Consider the following 19,625-nt stretch of genomic DNA (forward strand, 5'->3'; position numbering starts at 1 on the left):
CTATCATAAATCAGATTATCTCATGACCTCAATGTGAAACTTCAAAAAGTTCATTTTTCCCATTTCAACCAGAAGTTATTTACTTTATACATGACTAGTTCTTAAGTAGATTTAGATACTAGCTTTCATATGTTAGGTGCATTTCTTATCTGGTGAAAATAAACATATCTGAATATTAAAGGAAAATATAAATAATATCATCTTTGCTATGCAAATTAGAAATGCCTTTGGGATAAAACAAGGCCTCCAGGTATTTTAAAATAAGCAGATGCAGAAGTGTATTTCATGTTCAGTTTACTTCCCAACTACTTTAAATGCTATTGATCTCAGCATTGTTTATATATAATTATATCTAGTTCATTTTCCTTTGAAACATTTATTTTTGATGCTAACATGAAATTTACCAAAGGCACTGAAAGGTACAGGGAAGCCTTTATCAATGTTCCTGAGTGACCAAAGATTATCACTCTGGTCTCATGTTAACCATAATTGTTTGTATTCTATTGCTTGAGATTTTATTTGAGCATTTACATGCCTTCTCTTAATTTTTTTAAAAAGAAGAAACATTTGTTCACAAAGTAATTTTTATTGATATAAGGTAGTCTTCAAAAGTCTAATATATAGTAAAGCACTATAATCCTGTTCATTGAGTTTTTGTGATCATCCCTTTCAACTTAGCTTATATTCTCCTGAGTAATCTTACAAAATTATAAATTTTGTTAAAAGAATGAGGATTGCTCAGTGATATTTCCAGATGACAGAATGGATGTGCCTGCCATTCATGAGTATAATATAGCTTATATTTAAAGATGATTTTAAAACTCTCTGGTTTGTTTACTAATTATAAATTTATTATATAACCCCCCCAAAAAAAACAACCTAAATGATAACTCCCAATGGCTCCTGCCTCGAAGGCCTAGAATTAACTGCTAGAATTCTGGGATACAATAGCCCACACATAGATGAAGTTAAGATAATTTGAAGACAAAGATCCTCAAGTAACAATTAATAACCTATTTCACTTGACTCCACGAATAACTACATCAATTTTACAGACCTTGGATCTATTCCAGCTGGGACCCTCCCATTATAATTAAAATAATTATGTCCAACTGAATAAAGCTCTAGGGCAAATATGGCACACAGGCTTTCTCACCTGTGCAAAATCCTAGTAGAGGGATGACTGGATGATGTTTTAATTCAGGACTCAACAGGAAAGAAAGTTGTGAACAATCAGTAAAGACTACTATGGCATGGAAGGGAAAGAATGATGACATAACACCCAGATATTTGCCACTCTTCCCTAGGGAAAAATCTTCACTTATCAAATTGTTAAGCCCTACTCTGAATATTGGGTTCCAACAAGGCCAATTCAACTAACTCCCAAAAATAGTGTCAAAATGTAAGATTTTAAAAATGTGATCATCTTCCACTCCTAGAAAAAAATAATTACAAAGTACTTTTTCCCTTTGTCTCTCTCAAACCACAACTGAAAACCATGTGCATTATATATAAAATAAACATAAGAAAACTCTGCAGGGATGGGGTAGGGGCTGAGGTGGGGAGGCATACTGGCAAGGAGTCTTGAAACCTAAGAAAAAACAGTGATGAGAAAATAATGATTTTCTTTTTGCCTCATATATCCCAGACTTGGAGCAAAAAAAAGTCAACAACCTAATGCAGTATGAAAGGCATAAGTACAGCAAGAAAAATGTCCCAACAAAAAGGAATAGAAAAGAGATAGCCTAATAAAAAAACATTTAGACACACTCTACCCCAGCTTATCACCACAAGAAAAAAAAGAAGTGTTCCCACTATCACCCACACCAGCAAAGGCCAAGTGGAGAACCTAGACTTCAACCTCTGCAAGGCTGTAATAAGACTCCCCACATTCCCTTCCCCACTCAGACTGTGGCAGAGGTGGCTAGTAGAGAGACCTTTCACCTCTACCTAGCAGTAACAAGGCTCCTCTCTTCCCACAATCCCTGTGGAGGCCACATGAGGAATGGTAAAGAGGCACTAATGCTCTTCCCAGCCAGGGTATATCAGTGGAGGCCTAGCAGAGAGAGGCAATTCCCAAGCCAGTCTAGCAATAATGGGAAGTTTCCCTACTTCTCAGGTATCAACAGGAAACAAGAAAGAAACCTAAACTTCTAACCTCTCCTGGCAGTAAACAAGAAGCATCACATGTTCACCTTGTGGTTTCAGAGAAAGCCAGCTTAAACAGAAAGATTAAATAAGACATGGAGTCTACAATACAATACCTGAATGTCTAGCTGCAATAAAAAAAAATAAAAACACTCATCATGGAGTTCCCTTGTGGCAAAGCATGTTAAGGATCTGGCATTGTCACTGCTGTGGTGCAAGTTCAATCCCTGGCCCAGGAACTTCCACGTGCCATGGACATGGCCAAAAAAAAAAAATCACCCATCATATCGAGAAATAGGAATCTATAAAACTGAATGAAAAGTAATTAATAAAAGCTAACACCCAAATGACAGAATTTTTAGAATTATTTTATAATTTTAAAGAAGCCATCATGAAAAAGCCTCTAAGAAAAAAACTAGAGGCCTTAGCAAAGAAGTAGAAATTTTCGGCAAAGAGATAAAAGATACAAAGAACCAAATGAAAACTTTAGAACTGAAAAGTACAAGAACCAAAATAAACAACTGGATGGATGGGCTCAATAACATGCTAAAGAGAACAGAGCAAGAACTGGTGAACCAGAAGAGAGAACTATAGAAATTAAGACGACTGGTTCTCACTTCTACTGAAGACATAAACTTTCTTTTTCTCCATAAAAATTTCTAGAGATTGGAGCTCCCGTCATGGCTCAGCAGAAACGAATCAGACTAGCATCCATGAGGACGCAGGTTCGATCCTTGGCCTCACTCAGCAGGCTAAGAATCTGGTATTGATGTGAGTTGTGGTGTAGACTGCAGACATGGCTCAGATCTGATGTGTCTGTGGCTGTGGCGAAGGCGAGCAGCTACAGCTCTGACTCAACTCCTGGCCTAGGAACCTCCATATGCCGTGGGTGCAGCCCTAAAAAAACAAACAAAAAATTCTAGAAATCCTTCAACAAACCATACATATTAATCAGTTAAAAATTCTCTAAGTTTTTAACACAGGTTTTCAAAGTTTATTCCCTATTCTATATGACACCAAGGATAGAACATCAGCAAAAACCATTAAGATAATAATAATGTTAGAGGCGTTAGTGTAAAGACTTGTTACATCAAATACTTTATTAAGGGAATATATGTACATTTTTAAGTAGACTTAGCAAATAAGTGCACTAAAACTCCTAGAAGTTTATGTTTGATATACTATGTATTATATTACATTCAGACTTTTCTAAATAAAATTCTTCATTTTTAAGTTTTAAAATTTAGTCAATTTTAATACGATATCCAGAAAGTAAAAATAACAGTATACAGAAAAACCTTATTCATAGTTGTTAATAATTATGAAAAATAAATAATTTAAAGGCAGTGAAGAACTCAAGTATCTGTGGTTATCTGACTACTTCCTAACACTGCAGCTAATACCCATAGTATATTTTATTCACATGAGATTTTTAAACCCCCATAGATTTCTTGACCTACTGGCATAGTGAACAACAGTAATGAAAACTATCCTTAATCATCTCCAACCATAAATCCAAAAAAAAAGAAAAGAAATCAAGAAAAAGTTGGACAGGCATTTTTTAAAATGTTTATATAATAACTATTGTTTCAAAATTTTCAAAAGAAAAAGCATCAAATTTTTAAAATAAAGCAACTCCAAGATCTCAGTAGCTTAACACACACCTAGCAGTTTTCTTCTCTCTCACATCAGTCTGATACGAGCTAGAAATGGATAGAAGAGGGAGAGTGCTCTGCTCTATGGAGTCACTCAGAGACTCAGGCTTCTGGCATTTTGGGGGGTGTGCTTAAAATCCTCTCCATTCAGCTGGCAAATAAGACAAGAGAGCTGGTGGAAGAGTTTCTGACCTAAAAAGTGTCAGAAACTCTATCATGTCCCAGGTCTAAAGGCAGTACAGGAATTCCTCAGCAATATTACAGGTTTGGTACCTATATCACAAATAAAGCAAACACTTTACTGTAATCTATTAAGCATGCAATAGTATTATGTCCAAAAGTACAATATACATATCTTAATTTAAAAATATTCTGGAGTTCCTGTCATGACTCTGCAGTTATTGAACCCGACTAGCATCCATGAGGACATAGGTTCGATCCCCAGCCTCGCTCAGTGGGTTAAGGATCCGGCATTGCCATGAGCTGTAATGTAGGTCACAGATGCGGCTCGGATCATGCGTTGCTATGGCTGTGGTGTAGGCTAGTGGTTAAAGCTGATTGGACCCCTAGCCTGGGAACCTCCATATGCCATGGATGCAGCCCTAAAGAGACAAAAAGGCAAAAAAAAAAATCTATTGCTAAAAAAAGCTAATCATCATCTAAGCTTTCAATGAGTTGTAATCTCTTCACTGGTAGAGGGTCTTAGCTCGATGGTGATGGCTGCTAACTAATCAGGGTGGGGGTTGCTGAATTCAGGTTGGGTGGCCATGGAAATTTCTTAAAATAAGACAACAATGAAGTTGCCATACAGATTGATTCTTCCTTTCAAGAAAGATTTCTCTGTAGCATGCAATGCTGTTTAATAAGATTTTACCCACACTGGAACTTCATTCAAAATTGGAGTCAATCCTCTCAAACTCTGCTGCTGCATTATCAACTAAGTATATAATATTCTAAATTCTGTATTGTCAATTCAACAATCTTAACATCCTTACCAGGAGTATATTCCATCTCAAGAAAACACTTTCTTTGATTATCCATAAAAAACAACTCCTAATCTGTTAAATGTTCAGCCACATCCTCAGGCTCTACCTCCAGTCCTTTTGTTTCCCCCACACACACACATCTGCAGTTATTTCCTCAAGTTTTTCTTTCTTTTTTTTTTTTTTTGCTTTTTAGGGCCACACTCGAGGCATATGGAAGTTCTCAGTCTAGGGGTCGAATAGGAGCTGCAGCTGCCTGCCACAGCCACAGCCACAACAACTTGGGATCCAAGCCACATCTGAAACCTACACCACAGCTCCTGGCAATGCCAGATCCTTAACCCTCTAAGTGAGGCCAGAGATCAAACTCATGTCCTAATAGATGCTAGTTGGGTTCATTAACCACTGAGCCTTGACAGGAACTCCCCTCCACTGAATTACTGAACCCCTCAAAGTCATCCATGAGGGCTGGAGTCCATTTCTTCCAAACTCCTGATAATGTTGATATTTAGACCTCTTCCCATGAATCATAAAGGCATCTATAATGGTGAATTGACCCAGATTAGAGGAATCACTACCAACAGTATAGGAGGGTTCCCTTTTCTCCACACCCTCTCCAGCACTTGTTATTTGTGGATTTATTAATGATGGCCATTCTGACTGGTGTGAGGTGATATCTCATGGTAGTTTTGATTTGCATTTCTCTTATAACCAGCGATGTTGATTATTTTTTCATGTGTTTGTTGGCCATTACCCTCATTCCAAAACCAGAGAGAGATACCACCAAAAAAGAAAACTATCGCCCAATATCATTGATGAATAGAGATGCAAAAATTCTCAACAAAATCTTAGCCAACCGAATCCAACAACATACCAAAAAAATTATACACCATGACCAGGTTGGGTTCATCCCAGGTTCACAAGGATGGTTCAACATACGCAAATCTATCAGCATCATACACCACATTAACAAAAAAAAAGTCAAAAATTATATGATCATCTCAATAGACGCAGAAAAAGCATTTGACAAAGTCCAACATCCATTCATGATCAAGACCCTCGCCAAAGTGGGTATAGAGGGCACATTCCTGAATATAATCAAAACCATTTATGATAAACCCACAGCAAATATAATCCTCAATGGGGAAAAACTGAAAGCCTTCTCACGCAAATCTGGAACAAGACAGGGATGCCCACTCTCACCACTGCTCTTCAACATAGTTTTGGAAGTCCTAGCCACAGCAATTAGACCAAAAAAAGAAATCAAAGGCATCCATATAGGAAGAGAAGAGATCAAACTGTCACTGTATGCAGATGACATGATACTATACATAGAAAACCCTAAGGACTCAACCCCAAAACTACTGGAACTGATTCATAACTTCAGCAAAGTAGCAGGATATAAGATTAACATTCAGAAGTCAGTTGCATTTCTGTATACCAGCAATGAAATATTAGAAAAGGAATACAAAAATACGATACCTTTTAAAATTGTACCTCACAAAATCAAATACCTTGGAATACACCTGACCAAGGAGGTAAAGGACCTATATGCCGAGAACTATACAACTTTAATCAAAGAAATCAAAGAAGATGTAAAGAAATGGAAAGATATTCCATGTTCCTGAATTGGGAAAATCAATGTTGTAAAAATGGCCATACTACCCAAAGCAATCTACACATTCCATGCAATCCCTATCAAATTACCCATGACATTTTTCACAGAACTAGAACAAACAATCCAAACATTTATATGGAACAGCAAAAGACCCAGAATTGCCAAAGCAATCCTGAGAAACAAAAACCAAGCAGGAGGCATAACTCTCCCAGACTTCAAGAAATACTACAAAGCCACAGTCATCAAAACAGTGTGGTACTGGTATCAAAACAGACAGACAGACCAATGGAACAGACTAGAGAATCCGGAAATAAACCCTGACACCTATGGTCAATTAATCTTTGACAAGGGAGGCAAGAACATAAAATGGGAAAAAGAAAGTCTATTCAGCAAGCATTGACCAGATGTTAATTCTTCTATAAATGTTAGGTAAAAGTCACCAATGAAGTCATTTGTTTCTATAGTTCCCTTTGTTTTATAGTTTTTGATTACTGATTAAATCTCTTAATTCATAAATTATTCATATTCTTTATTTCTTCACCATTCAGTCTTGGTAAGTTGTCTATTTCTAGAAACTTATCCATTTCTTCTAGATTATCCAATTTGTTGGCATATATTTATTCACAGTAGTCTCTTACGCTCCATTGTATTTCTACGGCATCAATTGTAATGTCTCTTCTTTCAGTTCTGATTTTATTTATTTGAGCCTTTTCTTTTTTTGTTAGTTACTCTACCTAAAGATTTGTCAATTTTGTTGATCTTTTCACAAAAACAGCTCCTAGTTTAATTTGTTCCAGCTTCTAGTTTGTTTTTTTTAATTGTTCTTCTGATCTCTATTTCTGGTTTATCTTTATTTCCTCCCTTCTGCCATCTCTGGGCTCAAGTTATTCTTTCCCAAGTTCCATGGAGAATAAAGTTAACTAGATTTTTTTTTTTAGGGTTTTTTTTGTTTGTTTGTTTGTTTGTTTGTTTTTTGTCTTTTTAGGGCTGCACCCACAGCATAACGGAGGTTCCCAGGCTAGGCGTCCAATTGGAGCTACAGCTGCCACCCTACATCACAGCCACAGCAATGCCATATCCGAGCCACATCTGCGACCTACACCACAGCTCACGACAACGCCAGATCCTTAATCCATTGAGGCGAGGCCAAGGATCGAACCCGCAACCTCATGGTTCCTATTCAGATTCATTTCCACTGTACCAGGATGGGAACTCCTCTTTCTTCTTCTTTAATGTAGGTCTTTATTACTGTAAAGTTCCCTCTTAATACTGCTTTTGCTGCATCCTATTTCATTTGCCCCCAAATTTTTTTATTTCCCTTTTGATTTCTTAAGCCATTGATTATTCAAGAATATGTTGTTTAATTCTGTGACATAAACTGTACAAATGTTTTATTAGGTCATTCTCCCAAGGCAATAGAAATAAAAATAAAAATAAACAAATTTGACCTAATCAAACTTTCAAGCTTTTGCACAACAAAGAAAACCCTTTAAAATAGAAAATATCTGCAAATGATGCAATCAACAAGGGCTTAATCTCCAAAATATACACACATTCTATAGAACACAACAATAAAAAACAAACCCAGTCAAAAAATGGGGCAGAAGACCTAACCAAATACAAAGAAGATATACAGAAAGCGAGGGCCATGTGAAAACATCACTAATGTTGGGGTATCTCAACATCATTAACTATTAACTTTTGCACAACAAATAGAACCCTTTAAAAAGAAGACAACCTATAGAATAGGAGAAAATATCTGCAAATGATGCAATCAACAAGAGAAATGCAAATCAAAACTACAATGAAGTATCACCTTACACCAGTCACAATGCACATCTTTAATAAGTAATTTGCAACCTAAAATACTCTATCCAGCAAGAATATCATTTAAAATAGAAGGGGAAATAAAGAATTTCCCCAACAAACAAAAGCTAAAAGAGTACAGCAATACAAAACCCATTCTAAAAGAAATATTTAAAGGGCTTCTCTAAATTAAAAAAAAAAAAAAAAAAAAAAAGAGGAAATTCTAGGATGGAGAAAACCACAATTGGAAAGCAATCACTTAAATAAGCCAGCATACAGATCTAAACATGAAGTGGTTAAAAGAAAAAGAACAGATTCTCAAGTCCCTTATATAAATGATGTAATACTGTAGGACCACCATATCCATGGGTTTGGCATCTGTGAACTCAACCAACAAGAGATGGAAATTCTGATGCACAGTGGCTGAACCCATGGATGTAAAACCTGCAAAAAGAAAAAGCCAACTGGATATTTGCTGAAAAATTCCAGGTATGAGTGGACCTGCATGAATCAAACCCATGTTGTTCAAAGCTAAATTGTACTTTATTTCCGTGTAGAATTCTTTAGATTCACACTTTTAGGGGTCCTTTGAGCTTCACCAATCTGGAAGTCCACTTCCCTACTCGGATTTGGAAAGTTTTAGCCCATTATTTATTTAAATAAGCTTTTGCACCATTCTTTCTTTTGCTTCTGAGGTGCCCAAAATACTTACTAATCACTAATGTTGGTCCATAAGTCCCTTAGGCTCTCTCTTCTCTTTTTCACTCTTTTTATTCCTCTGACTGGTAAATTTCAAAGACTTATTTTGGAATTTGTTGATTTTTTTTTAATCTGCTTGATTGAACCTGCCACTGAACCCCTTAACCAAATTTTTCAGTTGTTACTATATTCTTTAGTTCCAAACTTTGTTTGATGGTTTTTTACAGTCTCTTTTTGTTGATATTCTCATTTTTTTCTCATGTATCATTTTTCTGATATCCTTTAGTTGTTCTCTTGCAACTCAGTGAGCTTCTTAAAAAGATAATTATTGTGAAATTTTTGTCAGCCAATTCACAAATGTCCACTTCTTTAGGCTAAGTTACTGGGGATCTGTTTTATTCATTTGATTGTTTAATATTACCCTGATCTTCATGGTCCTCATAGCTTTGTGTTGGTTGGTATCAGTGCATTTATAAGGAAAGCGTTTCAGCACTAACTCCAGTTAGAGATTCTGCGAGCCTCTCACTTTTCCTTTGTTTTTAGCTGCCCCCACCAAATTATGCCAGTTTCACTAGCACCCCAGCTGAGATCAAACAAACTGGTCCCTCAGGTAGCATAATGAAAGGTCAGGAATGTTCCACTCCTCCTCCTCCTTTCTGGAAAAGAAGCACGGATTTATGCACCTTTTCCCAGTACCAAAGAGCTGTGCCAGGCAACTGCAAGCTGCCTGTTTCTCTTCTTTTGCTTTTAGCTGCCCCAAGGGTATGAACTACGCTCTTGTCTTCCCATCCCTACCTAACACAAGAAATCACAAGCTAAGGCAATGTCTTGGTGCTGAGCTGAGCCCACTTGTGGGGAGGGACCAATGCAGGTAAAATGAAATTGCTTTTCTAATCTGTTTCAATGCAGTATTCTTGGTTTTGTGTTCATCTTTGGTACCGCAACCTAACTGGAATCTAAACATCTCAAAAATCAAGTCAGCGTTTCTGTGGGGGAATGAAGGTTGGGACTTTCTACTCACAATCTTGCTGATGTCAGTCCTCATACTATTTCCTGAATTTTTAATTTGCAACGTAATATTTTTACTTCTTATCCACCTCTTCCCAATATAATCAATCCAAAGGTCGCAGGAAGAGATTTAAGCCTATATTATTTTGTGTGATAAGGCTTGTTTCCTTGTTTTCTGTACTATAATAACTTTTTGCTATTTGCTAAAATAGATAGATTTCAATAACTCAATATCCTCATATCTAAGCTTTCACTATCTATACTCAGGAAGTATCTTTCCTCCTCTCATTAAACAGGAGAAGTGCTTTTTCCTCATCATGCAGCGATGAGGGTCATGCTCCCAGAGTAAGACATCCCTGCCAGATTGCTCTATACTACCCCTTATCGAAGAGGACAATAGAATATCTGCACACTTACCAGGGATCCCCTTTCTGTGAATTCCTGCCAAAGTAGATTACTCTAGCACTTCTGGGGGAAGGGAGTACGCTGATTTATCTTTATATATGCCACTTTTTGGTTCCATCAGCACTAAGTGTTCATATTACTTTCATACATAACAGTTACTGTTCACAGCTGAGCAATACAGTGTACTATGAGTACACTTCTTTTCATATATATTTTTTCATTTCCTCTGGCATTAAATTTGTCACACTGTTATTAATGACCTCACCATTTGGTTGACTGAATTAATGCCACTGTGAAGATATATATGTCATCTCATTGTAGAATGTTTCACTTACTACCAACTGTCAAAGTCAAGCAAAAAATTTATTTCTTGCATTTCAGTGCCCTTTTAACACTTGTGGTATATTTTTCCTTTTAGGTTCTACCAAGCCTTTAATAAGTTTATTCTCCTTTCCTCCTTCTATCATTAAACATATGACCACTAAGAGAAAGAGCAACTGATGCTGAACTTTGAGGCACTTGAACAGTATGTGTATCTCAAAGGAAAATCAGTACAGACCATGTGTCTAATCCCTAATGTAAAAGGTAAGATGTAATAACTGGGAGAAATGAAAGAAAATAGGATGTTGTGGGAAATTTTTTTTTTAACCTTTTTAAGTTTCCTATTATGTGCAATTTATTTATTTATTTATTTATTTATTTGGAAATTCTTTTAAAGTGGACTCTCCAGAACAGGAAATTTCAAGAGATTTAGGCTCACATTCTTCTCACAGTCAACACAGCATCATGATTTAGAGGTTAATTAATGAAATGGAGAGAAGTGTTAAGATTCTTCCTTTTTAATAAAATAAAAATTATGTCTACTTTTTTTAATTTGCTCAGTTTTGTTTTGTTTCCATTTCACTAACCCTTTACAGAATTCACGAAGAGAACTGTAGAATACTTTTCTATATTATTGGTCTCTATTTTTCACCTATATGGTCAAAAGCATTTCAATCTGGAAATTCATGTCCCTTGAGTCTGAAAAATTTCTTGAATGACTTCTTTAATAATGTCCATTTCTCTGTTCTCTACCTCTGAAATTCCTAGTAATCACTGTTAGAGTACTTAGAATAATCTCTAATGTACTTTTCTTTTTGCTATTTACTACCTCTTTGTTCTAATTTTTGGAAGAGTAATTTAACTTTATTGTTCCATTCCCCCAATTACTTCATCTTGATAATCATATTTAATTTCTATGTGTTCTTTCTCATTCTTTGCCTCTTGGTCATGCCTCTTATACATGTAAAATCTGTTATCTGCCTCATGATATTTACTCTGGGGGTTTCTTTGTGTTCTTCAGTATTGTCTGTCTCTTCACTAAGTTATATTTTATTATTTTGGTTTCTTGTCTTTCATGTTGGAGATTTTCCGCAAATGTTTTATGATCCTTTGTTATCCACTTACATATAAGAATGTGGCAATAAAAAGACTGTTGGCAGTTTTCTTGAACTGGAAGAAAAGGGGTAACTTGTCAACAAATCTTCTCTATAGATACCTGAATGGGTGACCTGTCATTTTGTTAGGGGTACTCTAAATATTAGTATCTCTCTGTGCTTCCTCCAGATCTGCTCATTTTCTCCAGAGAAGAATTTTTAAGCCTTCTGCCTGGATAGGACAATGCAGAGCTAACAGCAATCTCAGAGGTGAACAATTCAGTGAGTCCTCATTGTTCAGAAGAATGAGCTTTCATGTATTTCCCCAGTTTTCAGTATAACCCTAAGCCTTGTACCTTGATATGTTGATATACCTAAATCCAAAGCCTACTTGTTTCAATTTCTCAAGAGAATAAAATTCTTGCCTCCTCTCTTGGTGAGAGGAGGACTGGGGAGTGTATGTGTTCTTTATATAGACTTTAATTCAATTTTTTCATTTTTCAGTATCATTACCCCTCACTCCATCAGAGGTCAGTGTTGTCACCTACAACCCAAGACTTTCCAGATTTTGTGTATTTCAACTTTGCTCATTTTGCTTAGTCGTTTAGCACTTATCAATGCAATTTACATCACTCAAAAATCTGCTAACATCTCTTGCCCGTTGTCATATTTTCTCCTGTTCTCTTTATCCATAGGCACTTACCTTTTTTTTAAATCCTTTCTAGTCATTTTTTTTTTTTGAGATTTTGGGAGGAAAGAGAGATAAATAGTTATGCTAAAGTTCCTGCTGTCACAGTTTCAAGTTTTATTTTTATATGAGCTAATGTTGTGACAGTCTCTGAAAATATACATAGTTAAACGTTCAAATTAATTATATTTTTAAAAGTAACTTAGAAAATTTCTAGTAGTTCTCGTCATGGCACAGCAGAAACGAATCTGACTAGGAACCATGAAGTTGCGGGTTTGATCCCTGGCCTCGCTCATTGGGTTAAGGATCCAGTGTTGCAGTGAGCTGTGGTGTAGGTCACAGACGCAGCTTGGATCCTGCATTGCTGTGGCTGTGGCTGTGGCCAGCAGCTGTAGCTCCAATTGGGTCCTAGCCTGGGAATCTCCATATGCTGCGGGTGTGGCCCTAAAAAGCAAAAAAAAAAAAAAAGAAAAGATAATTTCTAGGAATCTATACTTTCAGTCCAGTAAAGGTTAAAGACCTAAGTAAAAAGATGGACTTTCACAAATACTAATGTCAAATCCGAAACGTAGTCTTAAGCTTATTAATTTAAACCTAACAAGGCTTTTATGTGAAAGAATGAAAAGGGCCTTCCAAAATCAGTTTTACTTTTTAAAAATGTTTATTGAATCATGGTGTTAATTCACTGGATGCAATTAACAAAACAAATTTGACAACTTTCTTAGATTCTTTCCTAACACTATTTCCTTAACATACATATACACTTATTTATTTTTATGTTCAAGACATTACTTTCCACTACCTTATATTTTAATATCATTTACTCACTTGCTTACTCATTCATTTATTCAGTCACTTGCTTACTCATTCATTTATTCAGTGTCTGTGCACTAATTCAAGGACTGTTTTAAGCACTATGAAAAATATATATAATATAGTCCTTATCCTTATAATATTCAATAGGAAAGTCAAAAGACTGACACATTTAAATAATTATATTGAAATATAAATGTTGTGAAAGCAGTATTTAAGAAGCTGTAGACCCATATGAGCACAAGAGGTCTCTGTATAAGATTTGCTTAATGATATTTAACGTATCACAGGAATGCAATTAACATCAACTTCAACAGACTTTATTATGCTCTTATCTCTGGAATAATTTCTGAAAATGGGGGAAAGAGAATAGAATTATCATGACAATAAGAAAAATACATTAGTACTAATTCTCAAGATAGAACACAAACCAGAACGCTACATGAGAATCTAGTTAACATCCTCTGATCTAATTTCAAATCAATAAGTGTGAAAAATCATGCATTCCACTCAAATCAAAATGAAAAAGAAAACTTTACCCCATGCAATTAGAAATTTTCCAGTAAACTCACTTAAAATAATTGCTCTATGTTCTATGATCTATAGGCTATCCTTCCCACCAAACAAACTCCCTTCCTCTTTCCTCAGGAGTAGTAAAAAGGAAATCAAATTCAGCAACTCAGGGAAACACTGTTGGAAAATGAATTAGTTACATCACCAAAAAGAGGCCTGAAGTTCATAAGTATACAAAACCCACCAATAAATTCCTTCTCTATCAATAAAGCAAAGAAAGTGGAAATGCTTATTTCTCTTTTCTAATTTTCAGTATGTCCAAAAGTTTAAATTTAAAAGCACTTTTATGATGCATTTTCTTCAAGTGTATGTTTAATGATTTCCTCAAAAACTGTCGGTGATTCCTTGAAGACTACTATTCTGGTTCTTTTTATAATTTATTCTATTCCACTCAGAGCTCAGAGTATCTCTAGTGAAAGTGGTAAATACCATAGTTCAAAAACTTAAGGCAGTGCTACTCAAAATGCAGTGCTGTGAATTGGTTACTACTAGTCTGCTATGAAACAAAACAGCATAATTAACAAGACTTGCTTATAGAAAAAAGTTTGATTTACATTTTGATACATATTCCTTTCTGTTTGCTACCACACAGGTCTGAAGACCATACTTATGTCACTGTCCTAAGACATTTAAATAAATATCCAATAATAAAAAAGAAAGAACAGAAAGTACATAATACAAAAGAGATTACAACTAGTAGCAAATGTTAAAAAAAAATAGAGAGGTAGAGTAAGAGAAAAAATTAAGAAGCAAGAGCCCAACTCTGAATGAATTAGTAGCAGTTAAAAAAAAAAAAAAAAAGTCATTTCCTGGGATTCTTTGTCATTGTAAATGGATCACAACTTCAGTACCTTAAGGCAGAGTTACACAAAACACAACTGTACATTGTTAGATAAGTCCATAAAATTATTTACACAATGTTAGTAAACAAAATAATACCAGTTTCCATTGTTCTACTCCAAACTCAAAAAAGTATTCTTTATTGACAAAATAATATATTATTAATTTTAAAAGTCAGGATGAAGTAGTATCTGAAGCACAAGCCTGTCTAAGGAATAAACCTGGCTAAGTCGAAAAAAATTGCTGTAACACATTTTTAGTTATCTGAAGAAAAGTTGAACAATTCAAGTTCCTACAGTTCCTAATTATTGATATTCTAAGAAACTCCATATTACTGTTTCTTCAATGTACATCATTCCTACCTATTCAAGTTGTAATGTTTCCTTATACACTCAAAGATAAATACAGTGGTTGTACTCTTATGACACTAATGATATTCTGAAGTGAGAGTTTATATAGAATAGCAAGGAAATTAGATATGCAGGGCTAATAAATAAGAAGTGATATATTCAAAATGTGCTTTTTTGGAGTTCCTGATGTGGCTCAGCAGTTAACAAACCCAACTAGCACATGAGGATGCAGGTTTGATCCCTGGCCTTGCTTAGCAGGTTAAGGATCCGGCATTGCCATGAGCTGTGGTGTAGGTCGCAGACACGGCTCAGATCCTGCATTGCTGTGGCTCTGGTGTAGGTGGGAGGCTACAGCTCGGAATGGACCCCTAGCCTGGGAACTTCATGTGCCACAGGTACGGCCCTAAAAAGCCAAAAAAAAAAAAAATGTGCTTTTGGCAGTCACAGTTCATTACAAACTCATAAACTGACAGGTAAACTCCAATATCTATAAATCATAGAAAATGATACTTTCTACTAGCATTCATAAGAAAAACATAATATATACAAATGTTTTCTATTTGTATTATACCATTCTTTTAAGAAAATCAAAATTTTATTTTCAGTAACATAAACTTCTACCTAAAATAGAATTAGTGATAATTCTTTTTACATTTTTTCCAGATCAAGCAAAGAAATAATTACATAACTATGAATATACTTATACTTACTTATACTTAGCAAACTCTATAGCAATTGTCTCTTTCTACAAATATCTTTCTGACTAAACAGTACTCCTTAAGAGCTAAACAAGAAGCTTTCTCTAACTTTTAGCACAGGGTCTGACACTCGAATGATACTCAGTTGCTACTTGTTGAATGAGTAAATATAGTGGAGATAGCTGTTTTAATGATGGCCACAGTCCTGTTTCTTTGCAACATTTGGTATCCCCTTGGCATCTATGCCTGAAGATAATAAGTTTCCTCTAGGTATCCATTTATAAAGCCCTAGAATTTTCAATAGTTACTCTTAACCTAAATTTTATAATTTTTGATGCCTTATCTCTTGCTTTGTCTCAAAGTGAAGGTGTAAAACAAAACTGATGTTTGAAAAAGAAATCAATAAGATGTTCAGAGCTGAGATATTAAGAGCCTAGATGGAGGGTTTGGAACTTAAGGACACAGAGGAATTACTAGATTTGAGTGACACTGCAAAAAAGAAAGTAACTGAACATGGGAATTGATTTTCTGTTCAAAAAGAGACCAAAAGGTATCAAAGATTATCCTTAAGATGTGAAATTTAGAGAAAAGGAAGAAAATGGCACGGCTGTGGTAGTAAAAAAGTTAGGTAGTTAAAAAAACTCAAAAGAGAAGCCAGTAAGTTCTATATAGATAATATACTAAATTTGAAGGGCACCAGAGGACATGAATTAGAAATGCCACAGGCAAGGGATATAGAAAGATCTATAAAATAAGAAGTCCATGGAAAGATACAAATTGACCCTTAGACGTCATTCATGCATTATAACATAATTGCAAGTAAAAACTATTTCAGAAGACCATTTTTCACATTTCAGAGAAGCAAAGATACAAAAATTTGAAAACAATGTGATGGCCAGAATACGAAAAAAACAGACACCATACATTGCTCGTGGAAGTATAAAGTGGCACAACAATTTGGCAATATTTAACATTTACACCTGTATATATCTTTTGATCCAGTATATAAAGTCATCTGTTGCTAGGTAACAAATTAGCCCACATTTTAGCAGCTCAAAAAAACAAACACTAGGAGATCAACTCACATGACAGAGTAAGAAGATCTGCTAACCCACTATCTAGTCAAAGTGGTGAACACATTTAAAGAAAACAATTTAACACCTCTGTAAATGGTGCTAACAGCAAAGAGTAAATAATGGAACACCTATCAACAATATCTATAAAAATTCAGCAAGAAAGGCAAGCTTTTATGGTATCTAAACCAAGACCATTCCCTTTTCTACACTTCCACCTCTGCAAAGTAAAGCATTTACTTCAGATTGCTGTAGCCAAGAAAACAGGACTCCAGCTTCCCCAAGTTCCCACCCAGTCAGAGACCTTTTTTCTCAGGAGGATCAAGATATCACCAAATCTCATTTTGTCCTCCATTGCTCACCCTAGTCTGGAGCTTACTGGTGCTGAGGCCAAGTTTTAAGCAAGTGCAGTTGAACAGTGAGGACTCCATTCTGTCCAGCCTCTGTTGGTTCTACAATAGGCATAGAGCAATGGAGAGTACTAGAGACCAAACTCCCTTGCCCCAGCTTATGACACAGTGGTTCCACCCAGGAGCAGCAAACTAAGAGGACCCGGGACTACTACAATCAGTGCCTAGGATAGGGATGTCACTCAGAGAAGCATGATATTCTCCCAGCTCCAGCTCCAGAGGCCTGGCTCAGATTCTGCCTGGTTACAGAATATGGGTGGAGAGACAGGATATAAAACTAGTAGGTCCTAATCTCCTCTTAAAGGGAACAGACTTCATCTGCAACACAAGGTGGAAAAATTCAACCCTAGAGGCACTCTCTAGGGTGAAAGATATTGTGAAAAGCAATTGGAAGGTAACTAAACAGCAGGCCTGTTGATCTGCAGGCAAGAAATGAGGAATAAGACAGATGCAAGGCATCCTTCAAGGGTTGAAAAAAATATCAAACATAGACTCAGAAATGTCAAAGGAGCCACAATTTGATTAAATTGGTTTCTATATTCTTCTTTATCTAATTCATTTAAGTGGTGGGTTACGATGCTGATTGGAGATTTTTCTTCTTTTTTGAGGAAGGTAGGTATCTCTATGAACTTCCCTCCAAGCACTGCTTTTGCAACATACCATAGATTTTGAGAAGTTGTGTCTTAATTATTGTTTGTCTCGAGGTATTTTTTCATTTCCTTTTTGGTTTCTTTATTGACCCATTGGTTTCTTAGTAGCATGTTGTTAGTCTCCACGTAGTCAGTTTTTTCTCATTTCTTTTTCTGTGGTTGATTTCTAGTTTCATGCCATTGTGGTCAGAGAAGATACTTGAAATAACTTCTATACTCTCAAATTTGTTGAGGTTAGTTTTGTGCCCCAGTATGTGGTCAATCCTTGAGAATGTTCCATGTGTACTTGAGAAGAATGTATATTCTGATTTTGTTGGATCTAATGTCCTGGAAATGTCAATTAAGTTTAACATTTCTATTGTTTCCTTTAGGATCTCTGTTGCCTTACTGAATTTCTGTCTAGAGGATCTGTCCACTGTTGTGAATGGGGTGTTAAAGTCTCCTACTACTACTGTATTCCCACCAATTTCTCCTTTTATACCTTTTAGTATTTGTTGTATGTATCTGGTGCTCCTATATTAGGGGCATATATATTGAAGACTATAATATCCTCTTCTTGAATGGATCCTTTTACCATTAAATAGTGTCTTTCTTTGCCTTTCTTTATGACCATCATTTTAAAGCCTATTATGTCTGATATGAGTATTGCAATGCCTGCTTTCCTGCTTGTCCACTGGCATGAGATATCTTTTTCCATTCCCTCACTTTCAATCTATATGTGTCTTTTGCCATAAGGTGAGTCTCTCGTAGACAGCATATTGTAGCCTCTTGCTTTTTTACCTAATCTGCCACTCTATGTCTTTTATTTGGAGATCTCAGTCCATTAACATTTAAGGTAATTACTGATGAATATGTATTTATTTCCATTTTAAACCTTGTTTTCCAGTTGATTCTATGTTTCCCCTTTGTTCCTCTCTTTCCTTAGTGGGATGGTTTCCTTTTATTTTACGCTTGGGTCCTTTTCTTTTTAGTTTTTGTGAATGTTTGATTTTGACTTGTGGTTGCCCTGCTTTTCAAGTATGTTAACTCCTTCCTATATCTGCTTGCCTTAGACTGATAGTCATATAGGCTCAAACACATACTAAAAAAAAAGAGTCTAGACTTTCATACTTTCCTTCCCCACATTCTATGATTTTGCAGTCCTTTTTTAACATTTTCATGTCTGTCCTTTTGCTGTTGATTGTGTTTATCATCATTTTTACAATAGCTTTTTTTTTCCTTTCAGATCTGTAGATTGGCTTATTTAAGTGACTGCTTTCCAACTTTGATGTCCTCCATTGTATTTCTCTTCTTCTTTTTTACTTAGAGAAGGAAGGAAATCATAAAGATCAGAGAGGAAATCAATAAAATAGAGATTCAAAAACAATAGAAAAAAAATCAGTAAAACCAGTGCAGCTTCTTTGAAAAGGTAAACAAAATTGTTAGTCCTCTGGCCAAATTCACCAAGAAGAGGAGAGGAAAAAACCCAAATACACAAAATAAGAAATGAAAAAGGAAAAATCTCAATGGATAGTCCAGAAATACAAAAAAACCATAAGAGTATATTATGAACAACTATATGACAACAAATTTGACAACCTAGAAGAAATGGACAACTTTCTAGAGACTTACAGCCTGCCAAAACTGAATCAAGAAGAAACTGATCAACTGAACCGAATGATCACTAGAAATGAAACTGAATATGTCATAAAAACAGGCCAAACAAACAAAAGTCTAAGACCAGATGGCTTCACAGGTGAATTCTACCAAACATACAAAGAAGAACTTACACTCATCCTTCTTAAACTTTTCCC

General features: G+C 35.6%; 1 protein-coding gene and 1 long non-coding RNA gene across 4 annotated transcripts in view; one reads left to right on the plus strand and one right to left on the minus strand.

Annotated features, from left to right (window-relative positions):
* Positions 1-19,625, minus strand: part of CNTLN (centlein) — a 324,720-nt gene that overhangs the window by 284,604 nt on the left and 20,491 nt on the right. The gene's annotated exons all lie outside the window — the stretch shown is intronic.
* LOC125119988 (uncharacterized) lies at positions 9,436-12,137 on the plus strand. Its single transcript, XR_007133226.1, has 3 exons — positions 9,436-9,780; positions 10,741-10,907; positions 11,928-12,137. It is a non-coding gene; the product is annotated as an uncharacterized LOC125119988 (long non-coding RNA).

Source organism: Phacochoerus africanus, chromosome 2 (genome assembly GCF_016906955.1).
Source record: "Phacochoerus africanus isolate WHEZ1 chromosome 2, ROS_Pafr_v1, whole genome shotgun sequence".
In the NCBI taxonomy this organism is placed as follows: Eukaryota; Metazoa; Chordata; class Mammalia; order Artiodactyla; family Suidae; genus Phacochoerus; species Phacochoerus africanus.